The sequence below is a fragment of the Dendrobates tinctorius genome, unplaced genomic scaffold (assembly GCF_039654945.1).
Source record: "Dendrobates tinctorius isolate UK_male_01 unplaced genomic scaffold, ASM3965494v1 ptg000054l, whole genome shotgun sequence".
Taxonomy (NCBI): domain Eukaryota; kingdom Metazoa; phylum Chordata; class Amphibia; order Anura; family Dendrobatidae; genus Dendrobates; species Dendrobates tinctorius.
In genome coordinates, this window is record NW_027361722.1 from 10,302,767 (window position 1) to 10,325,538 (window position 22,772).

General features: G+C 43.4%; 1 long non-coding RNA gene across 1 annotated transcript; it reads left to right on the forward strand.

Moving 5' to 3' along the window:
- The first annotated feature begins 202 nt into the window (after positions 1 to 202).
- On the forward strand, positions 203 to 11,338 carry LOC141091481 (uncharacterized). Its single transcript, XR_012232523.1, has 2 exons — positions 203 to 246; positions 8,942 to 11,338. It is a non-coding gene; the product is annotated as an uncharacterized lncRNA (long non-coding RNA).
- The last annotated feature ends 11,434 nt before the right edge of the window (positions 11,339 to 22,772 follow it).

A 22,772-nucleotide genomic window follows, 5' to 3' on the forward strand; every position in this document is an offset into this window, starting at 1 on the left:
TTTTCTTGATGAGCTCATTATGCTGGGAAACATGATACCACTGGTGAGTTCATACTAGCTGCCCCCATAGAGTTATGATCTTCATAAGTTTTGTAGCCAAATGATAACTTGGAGGGAGGGAGGTAGGACTTCCCCAGACTGCCCCTTTCGGTGATGTCACACACGTGCAGATGAACGGGGATGTTTGGTTAAGCAGCCCATCCCCCACTCAGCCACATGGTTTTGCCTAAAGAGTCATGAACAACCGTGAGTGTACTTTCCGCTTTCATCCATTCTTTTGCTTCATATTTGTAACTGTACATATGGAATGTCTCAACTTTATAGCAACTTTTATCTGTAATCATTGCCCTCATTTTGGGAAATAAATGATAAAATTATTCAGTTTATCTCCATGCTCTAAGAAACTAACTAAGCGCCTTTGTTAGATAATTACGCTACTGTTCGGGTTGGCTTCGAACCCCTCTCGAGTCTATAACTTAAGCGGAGAAACCAGGAGCTCGTGGCAGCGCGTTGTGTACGGTTGTTGCGGCTAGTTGGCAGTCCAGAAGGGTCTTATATTGCTGAATGAGGGGCTGCGGCCACAGCATTGATAATTCCCTCACTGCAGTAGCCTAACCGCCGGTTCACAACAAGCAGCCCGTCCGGCGACTAATTATCCTAGGTGCAGTTCCTTGACTGACCTGAGGGTAAGGGGGGCGCCGGAGAGCTGCGAGTTCCAAAGTGGAACTGAGAAAGTGGGAAATACATAAATCCCCGCAGTTCGTAGAAGGTTATAGCAGTGGCGGGCATCCAAAATAACCCCCCCTGCGGCAAATTGTTAGAGCAAGATAAGCTTGCTGGATATTTTTGTCACATGGTGCCAGTGGTGGGATAACTAAGATAAGCTCCCACTGTGCCTGTGATAGCTGTGTGCCGGCAGTGTGTCGCGTCCCTCGGTCCGCTGATACACCCGCGTCAGTGGTGGGATTGTGACATATTGGTGACACAGGGTCCGCTGCCCGTAACATTTTGGTGGCAGCGGGACCCCCGTTCGTTCACGTATTTGCGAACAGCGGTGGGCTGTTCGCCACAATAACTACTATAATACAGCCCCTATGTACAAGAATATAACTACTATAATACTGCTCCTATATACATGAATATAACTACTATAATACTGCCCCTATGTACAAGAATATAACTACTATAATACAGCCCCTTATGTACAAGAATATAACTACTATAATACTGCTCCTATGTACAAGAATATAACTACTATAATACTGCTCCTATATACATGAATATAACTACTATAATACTGCTCCTATGTACAAGAATATAACTACTATAATACTGCCCCTATATACAAGAATATAACTACTATAATACTGCTCCTATATACATGAATATAACTACTATAATACTGCCCCTATGTACAAGAATATAACTACTATAATACAGCCCCTTATGTACAAGAATATAACTACTATAATACTGCTCCTATGTACAAGAATATAACTACTATAATACTGCTCCTATGTACAAGAATATAACTACTATAATACTGCTCCTATGTACAAGAATATAACTACTATAATACTGCTCCTATGTACAAGAATATAACTACTATAATACTGCCCCTATATACAAGAATATAACTACTATAATACTGCTCCTATATACATGAATATAACTACTATAATACTGCCCCTATGTACAAGAATATAACTACTATAATACAGCCCCTTATGTACAAGAATATAACTACTATAATACTGCTCCTATGTACAAGAATATAACTACTATAATACTACTCCTATATACATGAATATAACTACTATAATACTGCCCCTATGTACAAGAATATAACTACTATAATACAGCCCCTTATGTACAAGAATATAACTACTATAATACTGCTCCTATGTACAAGAATATAACTACTATAATACTGCCCCTATATACAAGAATATAACTACTATAATACTGCTCCTATATACATGAATATGACTACTATAATACTGCCCCTATGTACAAGAATATAACTACTATAATACAGCCCCTTATTTACAAGAATATAACTACTATAATACTGCTCCTATGTACAAGAATATAACTACTATAATACTGCCCCTATATACAAGAATATAACTACTATAATACTGCTCCTATATACATGAATATAACTACTATAATACTGCCCCTATGTACAAGAATATAACTACTATAATACAGCCCCTTATGTACAAGAATATAACTACTATAATACTGCTCCTATGTACAAGAATATAACTACTATAATACTGCCCCTATATACAAGAATATAACTACTATAATACTGCTCCTATATACATGAATATGACTACTATAATACTGCCCCTATGTACAAGAATATAACTACTATAATACAGCCCCTTATTTACAAGAATATAACTACTATAATACTGCTCCTATGTACAAGAATATAACTACTATAATACTGCCCCTATATACAAGAATATAACTACTATAATACTGCTCCTATATACATGAATATAACTACTATAATACTGCCCCTATGTACAAGAATATAACTACTATAATACAGCCCCTTATGTACAAGAATATAACTACTATAATACTGCTCCTATGTACAAGAATATAACTACTATAATACTGCTCCTATGTACAAGAATATAACTACTATAATACTGCTCCTATGTACAAGAATATAACTACTATAATACTGCTCCTATGTACAAGAATATAACTACTATAATACTGCCCCTATATACAAGAATATAACTACTATAATACTGCTCCTATATACATGAATATAACTACTATAATACTGCCCCTATGTACAAGAATATAACTACTATAATACAGCCCCTTATGTACAAGAATATAACTACTATAATACTGCTCCTATGTACAAGAATATAACTACTATAATACTACTCCTATATACATGAATATAACTACTATAATACTGCCCCTATGTACAAGAATATAACTACTATAATACAGCCCCTTATGTACAAGAATATAACTACTATAATACTGCTCCTATGTACAAGAATATAACTACTATAATACTGCCCCTATATACAAGAATATAACTACTATAATACTGCTCCTATATACATGAATATGACTACTATAATACTGCCCCTATGTACAAGAATATAACTACTATAATACAGCCCCTTATTTACAAGAATATAACTACTATAATACTGCTCCTATGTACAAGAATATAACTACTATAATACTGCTCCTATGAACAAGAATATAACTACTATAATACTGCCCCTATGTACAAGAATATAACTACTATAATACTGCCCCTATGTACAAGAATATAACTACTATAATACTGCTCCTATGTACAAGAATATAACTACTATAATACTGCCTCCTATGTACAAGAATATAACTACTATAATACTGCCCCTATGTACAAGAATATAACTACTATAATACAGCCCCTTATGTACAAGAATATAACTACTATAATACAGCTCCTATGTACAAGAATATAACTACTATAATACAGCCCCTTATTTTCAAGAATATAACTACTACAATAATGCCCCTATGTACAAGAATATAACTACTATAATACTGCCCCTATGTACAAGAATATAACTACTATAATACTGCTCCTATATACATGAATATAACTACTATAATACTGCCCCTATGTACAAGAATATAACTACTATAATACTGCCCCCTATGTACAAGAATATAACTACTATAATACTGCTCCTATGTACAAGAATATAACTACTATAATACTGCCCCTATGTACAAGAATATAACTACTAGAATACTGCCCCTATGTACAAGAATAAAGCTACTATAATACTGCTCCTATTTACAAGATTATACAGTTGTGCTCAAAAGTTTACATACCCTGGCCAAATTTTTGCTTTCTTGCTGATTTTCAGAGAATATGAATGATAACACCAGCACTTTTTCTCCACTCATGGTTAGTGGTTGGTTGAAGCCATTTATTGTCAAACTAATGTGTTTTCTCTTTTTAAATCATAATGACAATCCAAAACATCCAAATAACCCTGATCAAAAGTTCAAATACCCTGATAATTTTGGCCTGATAACATGCACAGAACTTGGCACAAATAGGTTCGAGTTTCTGAGATCCAGACAGACTCTTGCATCTTTCATCCAGCCACTGACGTTTCTGAATTGTGAGTGATGGGGAAAGCAAAATAATTGTCAACGGATCTATGGGAAAACTTAGTTGAACTATATAAAACAGGAAAGGGATACAAAAAGGTCTCCAAGGAATTGATAATGCCAGTCAACAGTGTTCAAACTGTGATTAATAAATGGAAAATCAGAGGTTCTGTAAAAACAAAACCACGGTCAGGTAGACCAACAAAGATTTTATCCATAACTGCCAGGAAAATTGTTCGGGATGCAAGAAAACCCCAAAATAACATCAGCTGAAATACTGGACTCTCTGAAAACTAGTGGTGTGGCTGTTTCAAGATGCATAATAAGGAGGCATTTGAAGAAAAATGGGATGCATGGTCAAGTCACCAGAAGAAAGCCATTACTGTCACAATTTATTTTGCCTACAATATGCAAAACAGCACAGAGATCAGTCTCAAAACTTCTGGAACAAGGTAATTTGAAGTGATGAGATCAAAATTTTACTTTTTGGCCACAACCATAAACGTTACATTTGAAGAGAGGTCAACAAGGCCTATGATGAAAGGACGGGTGAATGCAACACTTTATCAGCAAATACTGGAGGTACATTTGCAGTCATCAGCCCGGAAGATGCGCATGGGACGTACTTGAATGCTCCAACATGACAACGATCCAAAACACAAGGCCAAGTCAACCTGTAATTGGCTACAGCAGAAAAAAGTGAAAGTTCTGGAGTGGCCATCTCAGTCTCCTCACCTCAGTATCATTGAGCCACTCTGGGGAGATCTCAAGTGCGCAGTTCATGATAGACAGCCCAGGAATTTACAGGAACTGGAGGCTTTTTGCCAAGAGTGGGCAGCTTTACCATATGAGAAAATAAAGAACCTCATCCACAACTACCACAAAAGACTTCAAGCTGTCATTGATGTTAGAGGGGACAATACACAGTATTAAGAAATGGGGTATATGAACTTTTGATCAGGGCCATGTGGATGTTTTGGGTTGTCGTTATGATTTAAAGAAAGAAAACACAGTAGTTTGATAATAAATGGCTTCACCCAACCACTAACCATGAGTGGAGAAAACGTTTTGGTGTTATCATTCATATTCTCTGAAAAAGGCCAAGAAAGCAAGACTTCTGCCGGGGTATGTAAACTTTTCGGCACAACGGTAACTACTGTAATACTGCTCCTATGCAAGACAGGCACGCAGGGTAATTGAACAAAAAATATTTGCTAAATATGTTGATTGACCATTGTGTATTTCCTGTGGCTTGTTGACCTGCAAAACAGAGATGGATGAACTATGTAGATTTATTAAATACTCAAAAATTGAGTTAAACTCATCTCACCCCCAACCCTGACCGGTGGATGATGGCTTGAAATCTTGAAATACAGTTGTGAACTATATAAGAGGATATGCCTCTGATTCAGAGAGATTTATGTTTTACAAAAACATGTCCTGAAACATTCTACAGGATATCAGCTTAGGGGACCATAGCCTCAGCTGGAAGAACACAGATCTCCTTTATGGACCATCGCTGAACCCTCAGCGACATCTTGAAGAATCCAGGTTAGGACAATCAGGTCAATTGGGATCTCACTGCTCTCGGTCAATGTCCTAAGCTTGTCATTACCTCCTCTCTGTGCATGCAACTTGTGGGGTATTTGGCCTTGGAAGCCCCGAAGTCGCAGCTGCTCTAATCCAGGCGAGTCAGTGGACGGGTGAGTCTCTGTAATTTGCACCATCTTGGGGTATTTTGCTGGGACTGTTCTATGTGTTATCTGTCTGTTTTGTGGTTCAATAAATCATTGCCACACTGTGTTACCCTCACCTTGTGATGTCTGAGTAGTGCCATGCCCACTGGGAAAGGAGAGCGGGCATTCAGTGGGATGATCCCTGGTCCATGCGTTCTCAGGCCAGCAGATGAAACCACCCACCGCCCCCACAGTTACTATATTGATATTACACACGCTTTGGTTGTCACTGTCTTCCATTCCCAGAAATCATCACTTCAAAGACTATTTCTAATCTACAAAATTGTGGGACAAGTGCCTGGAGTATGTTTGTGCTATTTTGACCCTGCGTTCCTGATTTGATATTATGCTGTCAATCCATCCGTCATTCCAATCCTCCACCTACTATTATGATACAATTATATTACAGCCCTGCTTTCCCTTTCAGGTCTTTTGTCTCTTTGTGATCGCTGCCAGAAAAGAGGAACATTTTGTTTATATTTTTATATGCACAGAACTACTGAAACTAAAAGTAAAAGTTCTGAAAATAAATATATGTACAGTCTACATATATTTTTTCCACAAAAAGTATAAATATATATATATCTACAGTTGTGGCCAAAAGTATTGACACCCCTGCAATTCTGTCAGATAATACTCAGTTTCTTCCTGAAAATGATTGCAAACACAAATTCTTTGTTATTATTATCTTCATTTAATTTGTCTTAAATGAAAAAACACAAAAAGAATTGTCCTAAAGCCAAATTGGATATAATTCCACACCAAACATAAAAAAGAGGGTGGACAAAAGTATTGGCACTGTTCGAAAAATCATGTGATGCTTCTCTAATTTGTGTAATTAACAGCACCTGTAACTTACCTGTGGCACCCAACAGGTGTTGGCAATAACTAAATCACACTTGCAGCCAGTTAACATGGATTAAAGTTGACTCAACCTCTGTCCTGTGTCCTTGTGTGCACCACATTGATCATGGAGAAAAGAAAGAAGAACAAAGAACTGTCTGAGGACGTGAGAAACCAAATTGTGAGGAAGCATGAGCAATCTCAAGGCTACAAGTCCATCTCCAAAGACCTGAATGTTTCTGTGTCTACCGTGCACAGTGTCATCAAGAAGTGTAAAGCCCATGGCACTGTGGCTAACCTCCCTAGATGTGGACGGAAAAGAAAAATTGACAAGAGATTTCAACGCAAGATTGTGCGGATGTTGGATAAAGAACCTCGACTAACATCCAAACAAGTTCAAGCTGCCCTGCCGTCCGAGGGTACAACAGTGTCAACCCGTACTATCCATCGATGTCTGAATGAAAAGGGACAGTATGGTAGGAGACCCAGGAAGACCCCACTTCTTACCCCGAGACATAAAAAAGCCAGGCTGGAGTTTGCCAAAACTTACCTGAAAAAGCCTAAAACAGTTTGGAAGAATGTTCTCTGGTCAGATGAGATAAAAGTAAAGGTTTTTGGGCAAAGGCATCAACATAGAGTTTACAGGAGAAAAAAAAAGAGGCATTCAAAGAAAAAACATGGTCCCTACAGTTAAACATGGCGGAGGTTCCCTGATGTTTTGGGGTTGCTTTGCTGCCTCTGGCACTGGATTGCTTGACCGTGTGCATGGCATTATGAAGTCTGAAGACTACCAACAAATTTTGCAGCATAATGTAGGGCTCAGTGTGAGAAAGCTGGGTCTCCCTCAGAGGTCATGGGTCTTCCAGCAGGACAATGACCCAAAACACACTTCAAAAAGCACTAGAAAATGGTTTGAGAGAAAGCACTGGAGACTTCTAAGGTGGCCAGCAATGAGTCCAGACCTGAATCCCATAGAACACCTGTGGAGAGATCTAAAAATGGCAGTTTGGAGAAGGCACCCTTCTAATATCAGGGACCTGGAGCAGTTTGCCAAAGAAGAATGGTCTAAAATTCCAGCAGAGCATTGTAAGAAACCAAGTATTAGGCTGAGGGTGCCAATACTTTTGTCTGGCCCATTTTTGGAGTTTTGTGTGAAATGATCAATGTTTTGCTTTTTGCTTCATTCTCTGTTGTGTTTTTTCATTTAAGACAAATTAAATGAAGATGATAATACCAAAGAATTTGTGATTGCAATTATTTTCAGGAAGAAACTGAGTATTATCTGACAAAATTGCAGGGGTGTCAATACTTTTGGCCACAACTGTGTGTGTGTGTGTGTGTGTGTGTATATATATATATAATATTTTCCATAAAAGTATTCTTTTCTGAAGGAAGAGTCCCTTTAAACTGTTGAAAAAAACAGAACTTGGAAATTTCATTTCGCTTTTCACTGTTCCCTAGATATGATGCGGCGATTATTAAATACTGTAGCTCTGTTCCGCATGACGGACGCCCTCCAGCTCTTAGGTGTGCGACAGAGATGGGGCATACATTTAATGGTGTGAACTTTTTAGCCCGGCAATTCCCCTGCCTTCCTATTAATATTGCTTTACACCTTTTTTTCCATTCGTTTTAAATTATTCATTTGCATGGCTTTATATAGTCGAGCCCTTCCTTCGGGCTTTCAAAAGTAATTTTTATATAAAACGCAATTTGATGTTACCCTATCTCACCTACAGGCAAAGTGAAGAGTGTGATAACTTGACCTTTCTTTGCCCTTGATAAGGACTAATAGCGTGCACATTGTACCATCCTATGTGCTGTATATTAACAGTGTGGCATCCATAGACTTCTATGGAGCCATGCAGGCACATCCATATGCTTCTGTATAATCCAAAACCAAGAGGAAAATTCAAAAAGTGCCATATTTCCAAGCTAAGTGGAGAATATTTGCATAACGGCAAAGATTAGGAAAGGTTGAACTTAATGGTAGAGTTGGATTGTTTGAAATTCCAAGTCGCCAGTCTTGTCGAATTTTCTCCAAAAATTTAATTAGAGGCAAATAAATTTGCTAGCCCAATGGCTTCTGAGTGCAAAGGCTGGTTGTTCATCTCTTCCTATAAATCAACTGGAAAAAGATGTTCTGGTGTATTATATTCTTTTTAACCCCCAGGGTGCTGTGGTTTATGTCTCTATAGATCAGAACAGAAACAAGTGTCATTGAAGAAATGAAAATTGTGCTTCTGTAGAACATGGAGTGTTATGGCGATGGAGGAGGTGGACTGAGAAGAATAATGACTCCGGCTGATGGTGTCTCTGTCAGAGGCTACATCATCCTGACCTTAGAAGAAGAGTTGTTGACACTCATTACCCTGAAAAAGGCTATAAAACCATCTCTGAATAATTTGAACTCCACCAATCCACCAGACAGATTGTGTGCAGATGGCAGGAAACTCAAGACCATTATTCCCCAAGAGTGATTGACAAGCAAAGATCACTCCACTCAAAAAGCATTATAATTGTCTGCAAGGTCACAAAGAAACCCAAGGTAATATCTAAGAGACTAAAGGCCTACTTCATATTAGCTAATATTAATGTTCCTGAGTCCCCCATCAGGAGGATACTGAACAACAACAGTCTGCAGGGCAGGATTTCAAGGAGAAAGCTACTGCTCTCCAAAAAGGACATTGCTGCCCTTCTGCAGTTTTATAAAGCTCACCTGGACAAGCCAGAAGGCTATTGGAATAGTATTTTGAGGACGAATGAGACCAAAATAGAGCTTTATGATTTAAATGAGAAGTGTTATGTTTAAAGGAAGAAAAACTCTACATTACAGCATAATAACCCCCATATCACATGTGACACACGGTGGTGGGAGGTAGAATCAGGGTTTGGGCAGGTTTTGCTGCACCTAGGCCAGGTCGGCTATCAGCATTTATGCAAAGGTAAGCTCTGAATTATACCTGCAAACTCTAAAGGAAAATGTGAGAAGATCTGTACATGAGCTGAATCTCAAGAGATTGGGGGTCATGCAGCAAAACAACGATCCAAAGCCACAAAGGAATGGTTACAGAAGAATGAATGAAAGTTCGGGAATGGCCGAGTCACAGTCCTGACCTTAATCCTGTAGAAATTTTGTGGAAGGACCAGAAGTGAACAATTCATGAGAGAAAACCCACCAGCATTAGAGGTGAAGCACATTTATCATAAAATTACCCCAAGACGACGTGCAGGACTTATCAGCAATTACCGGAAACTTTCAGATGCAAAAGGTTTTTGTTTTTTTTTCAATATTTTAAAAAAAACTAATCCCCATTTTTACTTTTTTAGTCTCCAAAGACGGCTATAGGTTTTAATATACAATGAAAATGTTTCAGGTTTGACCTATTAGAGATACAAAGATGGAAGCAACGTGTGCCTTCAGAAGGTCCTCAACTGCCATAGTAGTGCATCAGTACCCTGAGATGGCGTTACTGGGATTGATATGCACATGAAAGAGCACGAATGTCGATAGGATCCATATAAATGGCAGACAGAGACTGGCAGCAGCAGCTAAATGGTTAACAAAAGCAGTGATATGAGCTAGCATAGGTTAGAGGCAGGTGTCAGGTATACAATACAGCTGGCATCTGGAATAAGATGTAGCGGTGTGACCAAGTCAAGAAGGGGTTAAATGGGGTCACTGGTATTTCCCAGTGTGAATATCTTTTGATAGAGAATTGGATATATGGCTTATTTTTAGGTTCAGGTTGATAGTGATGCTACAAGTGTAACAAGTGCCCCCATCACCACCCAACACAATTCTACTCACTATTATATGAGCCGTATATTTTTTTGTGATCATCCATCAAACTCTCAAGTTGTCAGATCTCACAGGCGTCCCACATGGTCTTTCAAGATCCAGCAGCGGGAAAACAAAGACCCAGCCATTGGCCTGGCGTATTGGCCTTAAAAGGCAGCATTGAGGATCAGAATTTTTCAAAAACAAAAGTAGCAGAAGTTGACTTCACGCAAGCTTATATTTTAGTTTTGGTCCAGAAGTAACTCGCCTATGTTACCGGTCAAGATAGGCCGTCACTGGCCTCTCGATCTTCTTGCAGTCTAGACCAGACCGATGTGGGATGTGCTGGAGATTTAGCCCTACACATTACCTCCACTGGCTCTCAATCGTGAAGAAGATGGAGGCGTGGAATAAGAGGGTCAGTCCATCCAGTGGCCAGGACCATCACCTACACTGACCGGCTAACCACCGTGAGGTCGAGGTCTTAGAAAAGTCCTTTCAACTGTCTCAGAACTATTTTGTAATAGAAGGGATGACACCTTTAAGATGAGCTCAGCAACATTCAGGGATGACTTTCGCAGGTTATTTTTTGATCTCACACTCTACCTGCAGCAGACTGGAAAAATAAAAGCTTCATCATTTCTCGCATTAAGCCCTGCGATGCTCACACGTCACACGTAGCGAGCAGCCGCCGTCTTATCTTCTATTTCTTCCTTATACCATGCGTCTGACATAAATTTCCTGTGTTCAGAAGTGTAAATGTATTTGGTGTGTGTCAGTATGTCATGAATTAAACATGAAATCAGAAATGTAATCAGCATTGTTTTCTGAGGACTGGAACTAGGACGGTGGGAGAATTGTTTCACATGGCAGATAACGGAAATTATTTACCCCAAGTGATATTACAGAATCAGCGACATTTGGGTGACCACCAAGCACCTATAGAAGCGGGCGCGTTACTGTGATATTAGTTATAGGCCAATATTAGACAGATATAGCAAGGATGAGTACTGAAAGCACAGCTTCCACTTATAGTGAAAGCCTAGGAGACCATTCCCCTCACCATTCATAGAGGATACCTGTAAGTCCTGCTTCCCCTTCCCACATTTGTAAAAAGCCAGCGAGTCTTCCTTCTTCCTTCAACCCATATCCAGTGAACTTTCCTATCCCCCCTTTTAGAAAAAAAACTTGCAAGTCCTGTTTCCTCCTCCCCCTTACCCTGTAATCATAGTTCCTCCTCCCCCTTTTGCTAAGCTCCTGTGAGTCCTGCTTCCTCCTCCGCCTTATGCTGAGCTCATGTGAGTCCTGCTTCCTCCTCCCCCTTATGCTGAGCTCATGTGAGTCCAGCTTCCTGGTCCCCTTATGCTGAGCTCCTGTGAGTCCTGCTTCCTCCTCCCCCTTTTGCTTAGCTCCTGTGTGTCCTGCTTCCTCCTCCCCCTTATGCTGAGCTCCGGTGAGTCCTGCTTCCTCCTCCCCCTTTTGCTGAGCTCCTGTGTCCTGCTTCCTCCTCCCCCTTATGCGGAGCTCCTGTGAGTCCTGCTTCCTCTTCCCCCTTTTGCTGAGCTCCTGTGTGTCCTGCTTCCTCCTCCCCCTTTTGCTAAGCTCCTGTGAGTCCTGCTTCCTCCTCCCCTTTATGCTGAGCTCATGTGAGTGGTGCTTCCTGCTCACTTATCAAGAAAGCCTGTGAGTCCTGCTTCTTCCTCCTTGTACAGAAAGTGTAGGAATTCTGCTCCACTCACACAAAGGATAAACAGTGATTCCTGCTTCTTACCACCAATAGAAACTCTGAAAAGTTCTGCTTATTCCTCCAACTCATAAAAAACTTATGAATCTTGATACCCACACTAACTCATAGAAAAGCGTGTGATTCCTCTTTACCCTGTTAACTGATAAAAAAAAGCCTGAGTCCTGCTTCTCCAGCCCACTGAGAAAATCCTGTGAGTCCTGATTCATCCACTCATTTAGAAAGCATGTGAGTCCTGCTTTCTTCATCCACTCATAGAATGATATCAATTCCTGCACAACAAATATTCCCATTTTCCTCCCATATGTTAAAGACTTCCATAATGGCCCTTTTGTGGCTGTTGTGATGGCTCTGGACGGTGCATTTTGTGGAATGGGGCACACTTCACCAACACAAAATGAATCCCAAGCCAGGTGTGACTGCTACCTCATTGTGCTCTGCTGATCGCTCTACATTTCTTGAAGATCTTCTGGATATTCCACAATAAATTAATCCAGTTCGATCAGCGCGAACATGAGTATGTAGCCGAAGAAGATTCTCATTTTGTACTTTCTAACTTTCTATTGTGACATCAATTGGAAGACCGGGTAACATGAATCTACTTGAAAGGTTGGACATTCATGGCAATGTTTTCCCGATCATCTTTCCCAACTAATCGGAGGTTGTTCTATTTTACGAGGACTCAAACTCAGACCGTCCTTTCAAAAAGTGCAAAGAAAATATCAGGATGAGGCATAACATGGTAAGTAGGTAACGAAAAAGCTGTAAAATAATGGAGTTAGCATCACAACACAGCGAAAAATCAGTCTCTAGCAGCGTCATGAATAAAGTGCTCCAAAAGACCGCTATCCCACCCATCTCCCGATTCTCAGCATGTCTGCCTTGCCCGTCATTTCCCCACCAGTTCTATGCTAAGTATCTACATTCAGTCATGTGGCCGGCACCTTATCCATAAGTAGTCCGGCTGCGCATGCTGCAAATATGCCTCTCTTGGTGTGATTGATCCCCTCCACACATCCTTATGTGGCGCCCCTGAGACTTCAGTCGCCACAGAGGTACTGCACCTCCTCCTGAGGTGTGGTGCCCCACCATCCAGGTAAGGTGGGAACTCCTAACCACGCTCCAACACCTGCACTCCTCACCACAAAGTAGTGTAGCAAAGCCACATTGCGGCTCCTTGCTTAGAGAGTAGCAGAGCACCTTTGGTGGTTCCCTGCTTGGAAACACGAAACGTGCTAGGAGGTGGGTGGAGTTTAGAATACATAAAGAGCGGGAAGGTTTAGGTAGTCAGTCAGTCAGTCGGAGAGAGTCACTCAGACAGGAGTGAAGAGAGAAGATCCCTAAGAGAGGGATGGAGGAAGGAGTGCTGCAGCAGATCTCAGTGAACTGGGCCAGCTGGCACGGGAAAGGAAAGAAGGAGAAAGACATTGAACTGAAGCCTGAGCTTCCATAGGAGGGTAACACAAGTACGGAACGTTGGAGTAAAAGGGAACAGAGAGGACGTGGGTTAGGGGAAGAACCCTGCCTAGAAGCTCTAAGCGCAAGGCCGGGGCCCGGTCCACGAGGTTGTATGGACACTAATGGTTCTGCAGCAGACACCGGTGGAGTAGTGGGCTGTAAATGCACTACTCCCATCTAAGACTTGGGGCACAACAGCAACTTGGATAGTGAGCCGGGACTCAGGAGTAGAGAGTCCCTGAAGAAGTCTACAGCTGTCTGCCGTACAAGTAGAGTTCTTGGAAACATCTGTCAGGAGGCACTCCAGTGTAACTCAGTACTAGGAGTACTTCACTTAAAGGCGCTATAGAGGAGACGTTCAGAAAGGTACATGTTGGCGGAGTGTTGGAAGGGAGCATTCCATCTTGCTTGGAGATGGACTGGACCCCTGACCCGGAGGCCACGCATCTGTGTGTACTACAGACTGTGAGTAAAGCTTTGGAACTACATGCCCTGGTGTCCTCCACTTATTCCTGCACCACTACACCCTGCACTACTACATCTGGGCACCGGCCTCTACACCGCCTGTGCCTCGCCTCCATTGCTACATCTACACTGCCCTGGGACTACAGCTCCACCTGTGGGGAGCTTCACCATCTTGGCTGCAACACACCACCAGTCCTAGAGGATCTGCATGCAGCGTCGGCTTAACACCTCACTTGCTGAACACCACAGGTGGTGTCACGAACTATTCATAAACTCTATTTCATTGTTCATTCATCCCCCTTTTGCCATGGAGCCCCAGGGCCACGGACCGGGTCACAGCTTCCGTGACAAGTCCCATTGAGATCAACGGGCCCGGTACCAAGTACCCCGCTAGACCCTGGTGGGGCGCTCCACTTACACCACTCTCAAAGCTCCTTGCATGCTTATCCGATCATCTATTGTTATACAGAGGTATCCCGCCTATGCCTCAACAGCAAGTTAACATTGGGCATGTTGGATATCAGCATGACCAATCCTTTTGGTTTCACTTGAAATAAGCTTTAGAGCTGTCTGGCAAAGATTTACACCCATCTCCACATTGAATACACATATATACCCAAGCTTTACAAAACATGCATGTGTATGGATGGTAGGGAGGGAAACAGCCAGCTAAAAAACACTCTAACCAACAGGTGTCTTAGAGGTATGATTATCCGTTCTTTCATCCATCTACCTTCATTTTGTACCATCTACAGGTCAGAAAGAAGAAAGGAGGCAGAAGAAATGGAGTAACACATTCCGTCACAATAATACACTCAGAGTTTGTTTGTAGTCTGTAACCATGGAGACACATGTTTTTTAACTAGATAAAGTAGATCAATGGGAAAATTGATTGCAGATGAGAACATAGATCCCAGCTAAATGCAGCCGGGCGCTCATTGGATGTTGGGGCCGCTCTTATGGCAATCGAATTCTATAAAATGGTATGTTACTATTTATCTGTACACACAATGGGATGGAGAACTGGGATTACCTGGACATACATTTGGATTTTGTTGTATTTTCTTGGATATAGTGGGCTCATGGCTATTTTACAATAGGAGCCAAGAAGTGTCATGAATGTTGGATTTCAACATGCCCAACCCTTTCAATCCCATGGGAGCAGAGGAGTAAACTTTATCCTTAAGAAGAGTCGGCATAGGGATACTCTCAGTATAGGGAAAAAATGCAAAAAGAAAGAAGGGCGACTCTCCAGCGCCAACTACTGGCGGCAACCTATAAGTCAAAGTCAATTTTATCCCATAGTGGAAAATGGGCGAACAGTCCATCAATCTGATTTTTTTGGCAAGTAGAACAGTATTTAGATTATGTAACGTAGAGACTGCCACTCTCCATCCATCATGTGTCCATATTCTCATATTGACCCTTTAATTGACTTGGTCATTTCTCAAATCTCCGAACGGCAAAAATAAAGAGAGAAGATGCTGTGACAAGCAAGACATAAATAGATTCCCCTTACACAGCGTCCTGGAGAAAAAACGAGCGACCCACGCAAGGTCATAAAACCATTAAAGTGGCATTTCACAAATCTGAAGCCAAAGTGTCCATCGTTTCTGGTGTGTATCCTGTATCCCATTCAGCCATTATTGCCAAATATCTCCCAAAAAAGAGTATTATTACTTGTACTACCGTCCTGAGACAGCCATGCCTGAAAAGTGCAAAAAGTTTTAGTTGGTGAACTATTTCCTCTGAACCTTCATTACACAGGGGGACGGGGAAAAGATTTATTCTCTTCTTGGCGAAAAAAGAATGGAGGACAATTATTGTCAAGCCCCAGGTGGATAGGGGTGTTGTGATATAAATCTGCAGCAGAAGGCAGGGCCGCCATCAGGGCAATACTGCCATTACTGATCTATGGGGCCCGGTGAGCAGAAGCAAAGAGAGCGGCAGACCCGGACAGGGACTGCGCTGAGGCAGCATGGCCGAGCCACTGTATAAACAGCCTGGCAGACTGCGTGGCACGCTGGGGCTTAGGCTAATTACTTTGCTTTATTAAACCCCGGGGCCCAAGTAACTCATAGCCACATCTACTTACACTGTATGGCTGCAGCAGAGGGTCTGGCATCAATAACGTCAGACGCTACCGGCGTACAGGAACATGCAAGAGTTGAGAGCCTGAGAGTGATGAGGTGCAAGCACCCTCCCACTCACCCATACGACCACCTATTCTCCCACCCACCCCTATTCCTCTTGTGTCCTCCTCCCGGCAGTGTGAGGTTGGATGTCATCTCTGTCTGCCGCCTGCCTTCAAACTCTAAGTACTACTAAGTAACTACGGTACAGCTGCCTGTCTTAAAGGGAATATTCTTGTGACCTAATACTTATCCCCTATATACAACATATGGGATATTTATTAAGGTCAATTCACAAATTTTCCGATCTTCAAGAAGAAGTTTGGCGCTGACAACCACCCCGACATTCTGCTGAATGTCAACGGCGACCACTTCCTCTATGCCTCCCATTCACCTCTATGGGAGACAGTGATGAGGATTGCTGAGCGGTGGGGTTTAGATGCAGCTGTGCCGAGAGAGGACCTGTCCGCACCAAAATTCCGCTTGAAGATCTGCCTTGTAGAGTTTTGGAAGTTTTAAGAAATGTTTAATAGGTTAGAGTAGAGTAGGGCCCGACCAAAAGAGTCTACCTTGTCAAGGTGGTGGATTTAAAAATCTTTTGACCAAATCAAAGGCTGAAGGCTGTGTGTGTGAAGTGGGAACTGTTACTGTGTGATTGGTGAGGACCACTTTTCCCACTTTTCCAAGAGTGGGTGATGGGACCGTGGAAGGTTCGAGGGGGATGAAGGCAGAGCTGGGGTGGAGGCGGAGCCGAGGTGGAAGCAGAGCTAGGGTGGAGCCTGGGCAGTCACAACGTGGGAGCCCTGCCAGAAGAGTCCCCATTTATTCCTTGCTAAGTGGCTGTCTAACCCTTTATGAACACCCTTGGTCAGAAAATCATCCGAAAATATACAAATATTAGGAACTGAGTGAGCAGTTTTAGGATAGGGAAGGGTAGAGGAGGATGGTAGTAGACATTGTGTCACAGCTGTCTGATGATGTATATATAGATATCCCAACATTGAGAGAAGCATGATGTAGGGACAGACACCCTGATTAGAGAGATGTGTCACTGGTTGAGCTACTTGCTGTAGGTTGGATAAAATCACGGTTTTCTCTGCTGCAGATCTAGCAGTTCACTGAATGCCGAGCTGTGTATAACCCCGCCCACACCACTGATTGGTGGCTTTCTGCCTATGCACAGTGTACACACAATGCTGCCAATCAGTGGAGAGGATGGGGCTATACAGAGCTCATGAATATGGAGGAGTTTACTAGTCCTATAGTGATAATCTCCTGTGGATAAATCTGTGATTTTATCAAACCTACAGCAAGTAGCACAGGAAGTGACATCACTGAAATAAAACTGATGACAGATTGCGTTTAAGTGATACCAAAAAACAAAAAGTTAAACCGCACCCTAAAAGCGTCAAAGTCTTTAAGACAGATTTGTAGAGGCGCACGTCAAAACCAGGGAGTCCATCCTGGAGCAAGTTCCATAACAATAGATAAAAAAGACGGCGCCTGAGACAATGGTGAAAAAAAGGCTTACATTTCATTCTGCCTCCTGTGGCGACATTTCTATCCGAAGTCCTATTCAAGCACGAAAAAAGTCTTTGGACCGAAACGTCGCCACAGGAGGCAGAATAAAATGTAAGCCTTTTTTTCACCATTGTCTCAGGCGCCGTCTTTTTTATCTATTGTTATGGAGATTGCGTTTAAGTGTCATTACTCCAAAATCGGTGCTCTGCTACATCCAAGTGTTACTACTCTGGTCAGCTCAGTTTTGCTACATTCATGCCTCCACTGCTCCAGTTTTGTTGCTTAGTTCTGCTATATTCAAGTGTTGCTCCTCCAATTCCACTGCTCAGATCTGCTCTATCCATGTCTCTATGACTGCATGTTCACGTCTCAGCTCTGCCATATCTGTGTCTTCACTACTCCAGTTCCATTGTTCAGCTCTGCTACATCCATGTCTCCACTACTCCTGCTCCATTGCTCAGATCTGCTACATCCACATCTCCACTACTCCCGCTCCACTTCTCAGCTCTGCTATATTGACGTCTCCACTACTCCTGCTACACTTCTCAGCTCTGCTACATCCATATCTCCACTACTCCTGTTCCACTTCTCAGCTCTGCTACATTGCCGTCTCCACTACTCCTGCTACACTTCTCAGCTCTGCTACATCCATATCTCCACTACTCCTGTTCCACTTCTCACCTCTGCTACATTGACGTCTCCACTACTCCAGTTCTAATGTTCAGTTCTACATCAGCCCATTCTCACCATACCAGATAAGCAATATCTCTGGCATTACCTCCTCATCCGCCCTGCTGCCTCGGTGCCTCCTGTCTGGCTGCCTATGAACAGCTCACTGGATCCTTCTCACAGATGCATTCTAGTTTTCTAATCTGGATAATCCCTTGAAGGTTTTGCACCTGTAGGGCCCCTCATGGCGATGCCCCTTATGACTTATGCAGTATAGCAATTTATCATACAGATAGAATCCACGTGACCCCACATAACACCCAAATGAGCATACGCTGCGCCAGGACGTGCCCCGCATATGTAACGGAATCAATTGCATTCAATTACCATTCCCTCTCCTCGTGATTTACAGATCTGGAGACGGTATTTATCAAGTATTTCTTAATTAATCACACGCAGAGTTTGGAGCCACTAATGATGCTCCTGCGCTGCCTTCCTCATCAAGCTTCCTCCAACATATTCAGTCTCAAGTGCAGCCGCCAGAAACATGCCAAACCTTAAGGCTTTGTGCCCACGTTGCGTTTTTTTAAGCGTTTTTGATCTGTTTTTCGGGGTCAAACCACATCAAAAATGCTTAAAAGAAGCATCCCATTCATTTTAATGCATTTTGGCTTTTTTGTGCCAATGGATGTGTTTTTTTACTGCTAAGGAAACGCTTAGCGGTAAAAACGCAGCATGTTCATTAATTTCCGCTTAGGTCCGTGTTTTTGGCTATTTCCAATAGTCCAAAAGACGCGAGGAAAAAAACGCGCGTTTTCTGGGAAGAAGACCCGTTTCCTGAGCGTTTAAAAACGCTACTGTGGGCACATAGCCTAAAGCTGCCCCCGATATCCACAAGGACCTCGGCTTCCAAGACTATCCATCACCGGAGAGACCACAAGACTAAAGGATTCCCGGGTAATTAACACGTTAGCAAGAAGACAAATGAGAAGATCCCCAAGAAGATGTTCGGAGGCCTGGAACACAGGTAGGAATCATGTTTGGCCATGAGAATACCAACATGTGTTGTACTTGTTAATACTTAGGTTAATTAGCGTCATGCTACAATTATGATTTTTTTATTATATTTCTTCTAAATCCTTCATTTAATTTTATAAGGATCGAAGCTGTAAGTCCCCTGTATAATCATAGAAATAGAAGGTAAATATGTTGGGTTCCAGCAACCACCACTAGATGGCGCTCCGGAGCTTATTGCATACTGTGTGCTGTGTAGGAAGGGGGGGATCGAATGAGATGCTGGAAAGAGGAGGGATTCTGCTTTGTCCATGTTAAGTTTTAGAAATCAAGCGGAGAAGAAGGCTGAGATAGTGAGCAGACATTGTGGGCAATATATACACTGCTATATACAGCAGCTTCTATCCACATACAGTATATAACAAACATCCCTAAGGAGCGATATGTATTACAGTAGCTTCTATTGATCTGCATATGAGATGCTGCTAGGAGGTAATATGTATGCTGATTATATAAATACCAGTAGAAGCATATGTACTGTATACACCACACCATTATACAGATCGCCCCCCAGTGGTGACTGCAGCTGTACTGTATGTGCCAGGATACAGATCGCCCCCTAGTGGTGACAGCAGCTGTACTGTATGTGCCAGGATACAGATTGCCCCCTAGTGGTGACTGCAGCTGTACTGTATGTGCCAGGATACAGATCGCCCCCCAGTGGTGACTGCAGCTGTACTGTATGTGCCAGGATACAGATCGCCCTCCAGTGGTGACTGCAGCTGTACTGTATGTGCAACACCATTATACAGATCGCCCCCTAGTGGTGACTGCAGCTGTACTGTATGTGCCAGGATACAGATTGCCCTCTAGTGGTAACAGCAGCTGTCCTGTATGTGTCAGGATACAGATCGCCCCCTAGCGGTAACGGCAGCTGTACTGTGTGTGCCAGGATACAGCTCGCCCCCTAGTGGTGACGGCAGCTGTACTGTATGTGCCAGGATACAGATCGCCCCCTAGTGGTAACAGCAGCTGTACTGTATGGGCCAGGATACAGATCGCCCCCTAGTGGTGACGGCAGCTGTACTGTATGTGCCAGGATACAGATCGCCCCCTAGTGGTAACAGCAGCTGTACTGTATGTTCCAGGATACAGATCGCCCCCTAGTGGTAAAGGCAGCTGTACTGTATGTGCCAGGATACAGATCGCCCCCTAGTGGTAACAGCAGCTGTACTGTATGTGCCAGGATACAGATCGCCCCCCAGTGGTGACAGCAGCTGTACAGTATGTGCCAGGATACTGATCTCCCCCTAGTGGTGACAGCAGCTGCACAGCATGTGCCAGGATACAGATGCCCCTTAGTGCTGACTGCAGCTGTACAGTATGTGCCAGGATCCAGATCGCCCCCTAGTGGTGACTGCAGCTGTACTGTATGTTCCAGGATACAGATCGCCCCCTAGTGGTAACGGCAGCTGTACAGTATGTGCCAGGATACATATCGCTCCCCTAGTGGTGACAGCAGCTGTACTGTATGTGCCAGGATACAGATCGCCCCTTAGTGGTAGCAGCAGCTGTACTGTATGTGGCAGGATACAGATCACCCCCTAGTGGTAACAGCAGCTGTACTGTATGTGGCAGGATACAGATCGCCCCTTAGTGGTAGCAGCAGCTGTACTGTATGTGGCAGGATACAGATCACCCCCTAGTGGTAACAGCAGCTGTACCGTATGTGGCAGGATACAGATCGCCCCCTAGTGGTGACAGCAGCTGTACTGTATGTGGCAGGATACAGATCGCCCCCTAGTGGTAACAGCAGTTGTACTGTATGTGCCAGGATACAGTTCACCCCCAGTGGTGATAGCAGCTGTACTGTATGTGCCAGGATACAGATCGCCCCCTAGTGGTAACAGCAGCTGTACAGTATGTGCCAGGATACAGATCGCCCCCTAGTGGTGACTGCAGTTGTACTGTATGTGCCAGGATACAGATCGCCCCCTAGTGGTAACAGCAGCTGTACTGTATGTGCCAGGATACAGATCGCCCCCTAGTGGTGACAGCAGCTGTACTGTATGTGCCAGGATACAGATCACCCCCTAGTGGTGACAGCAGCTGTACTGAATGTGCCAGGATACAGATCGCCCCCTAGTGGTGACAGCAGCTGAACTGTATGTGCCAGGATACAGATCGCCCCCTAGTGGTGACAGCAGCTGAACTGTATGTGCCAGGATACAGATCGCCCCCCAGTGGTGACAGCAGCTGAACTGTATGTGCCAGGATACAGATCGCCCCCTAGTGGTGACAGCAGCTGAACTGTATGTGCCAGGATACAGATCGCCCCCCTAGTGGTGACAGCAGCTGAACTGTATGTGCCAGGATACAGATCGCCCCCCTAGTGGTGACAGCAGCTGAACTGTATGTGCCAGGATACAGATCGCCCCCACTGGTAACGGCAGCTGTACAGTATGTGCCAGGATACAGATCGCCCCCTAGTGGTGACAGCAGCTTTACACTATGTGCCAGGATACAGATCGCCCCCTAGTGGTGACTGCAGCTGTACTGTATGTGTCAGGATACAGATCGCCCCCTAGTGGTGACTGCAGCTGTACTGTATGTGCCAGGATACAGATCGCCCCCTAGTGGTAACAGCAGCTGTACTGTATGTGCCAGGATACAGATCGCCCCCTAGTGGTAACAGCAGCTGTACTGTTTGTGCCAGGATACAGATCGCCCCCTAGTGGTAACGGCAGCTGTACAGTATGTGCCAGGATACAGATCGCCCCCTAGTGGTGACAGCAGCTGTACAGTATGTGCCAGGGTACAGATCGCCCCCTAGTGGTGACTGCAGCTGTACTGTATGTGTCAGGATACAGATCGCCCCCTAGTGATGACTGCAGCTGTACTGTATTTGCCAGGATACAGATCGCCCCCTAGTGGTAACAGCAGCTGTACTGTATGTGCCAGGATACAGATCGCCCCCTAGTGGTAACAGCAGCTGTACTGTATGTGCCAGGATACAGATCGCCCCCTAGTGGTAACAGCAGCTGCACTCTATGTGCGAGGATACAGATCGCCCCTTAGTGGTGACTGCAGCTGTACTGTATGTGGCAGGATACAGATCACCCCCTAGTGGTGACTGCAGCTGTACTGTATGTGCCAGGATACAGATCGCCCCCTAGTGGTGACAGCAGCTGTACTGTATGTGCCTGGATACAGTCAGATCACCCCCTAGTGGTGACAGCAGCTGA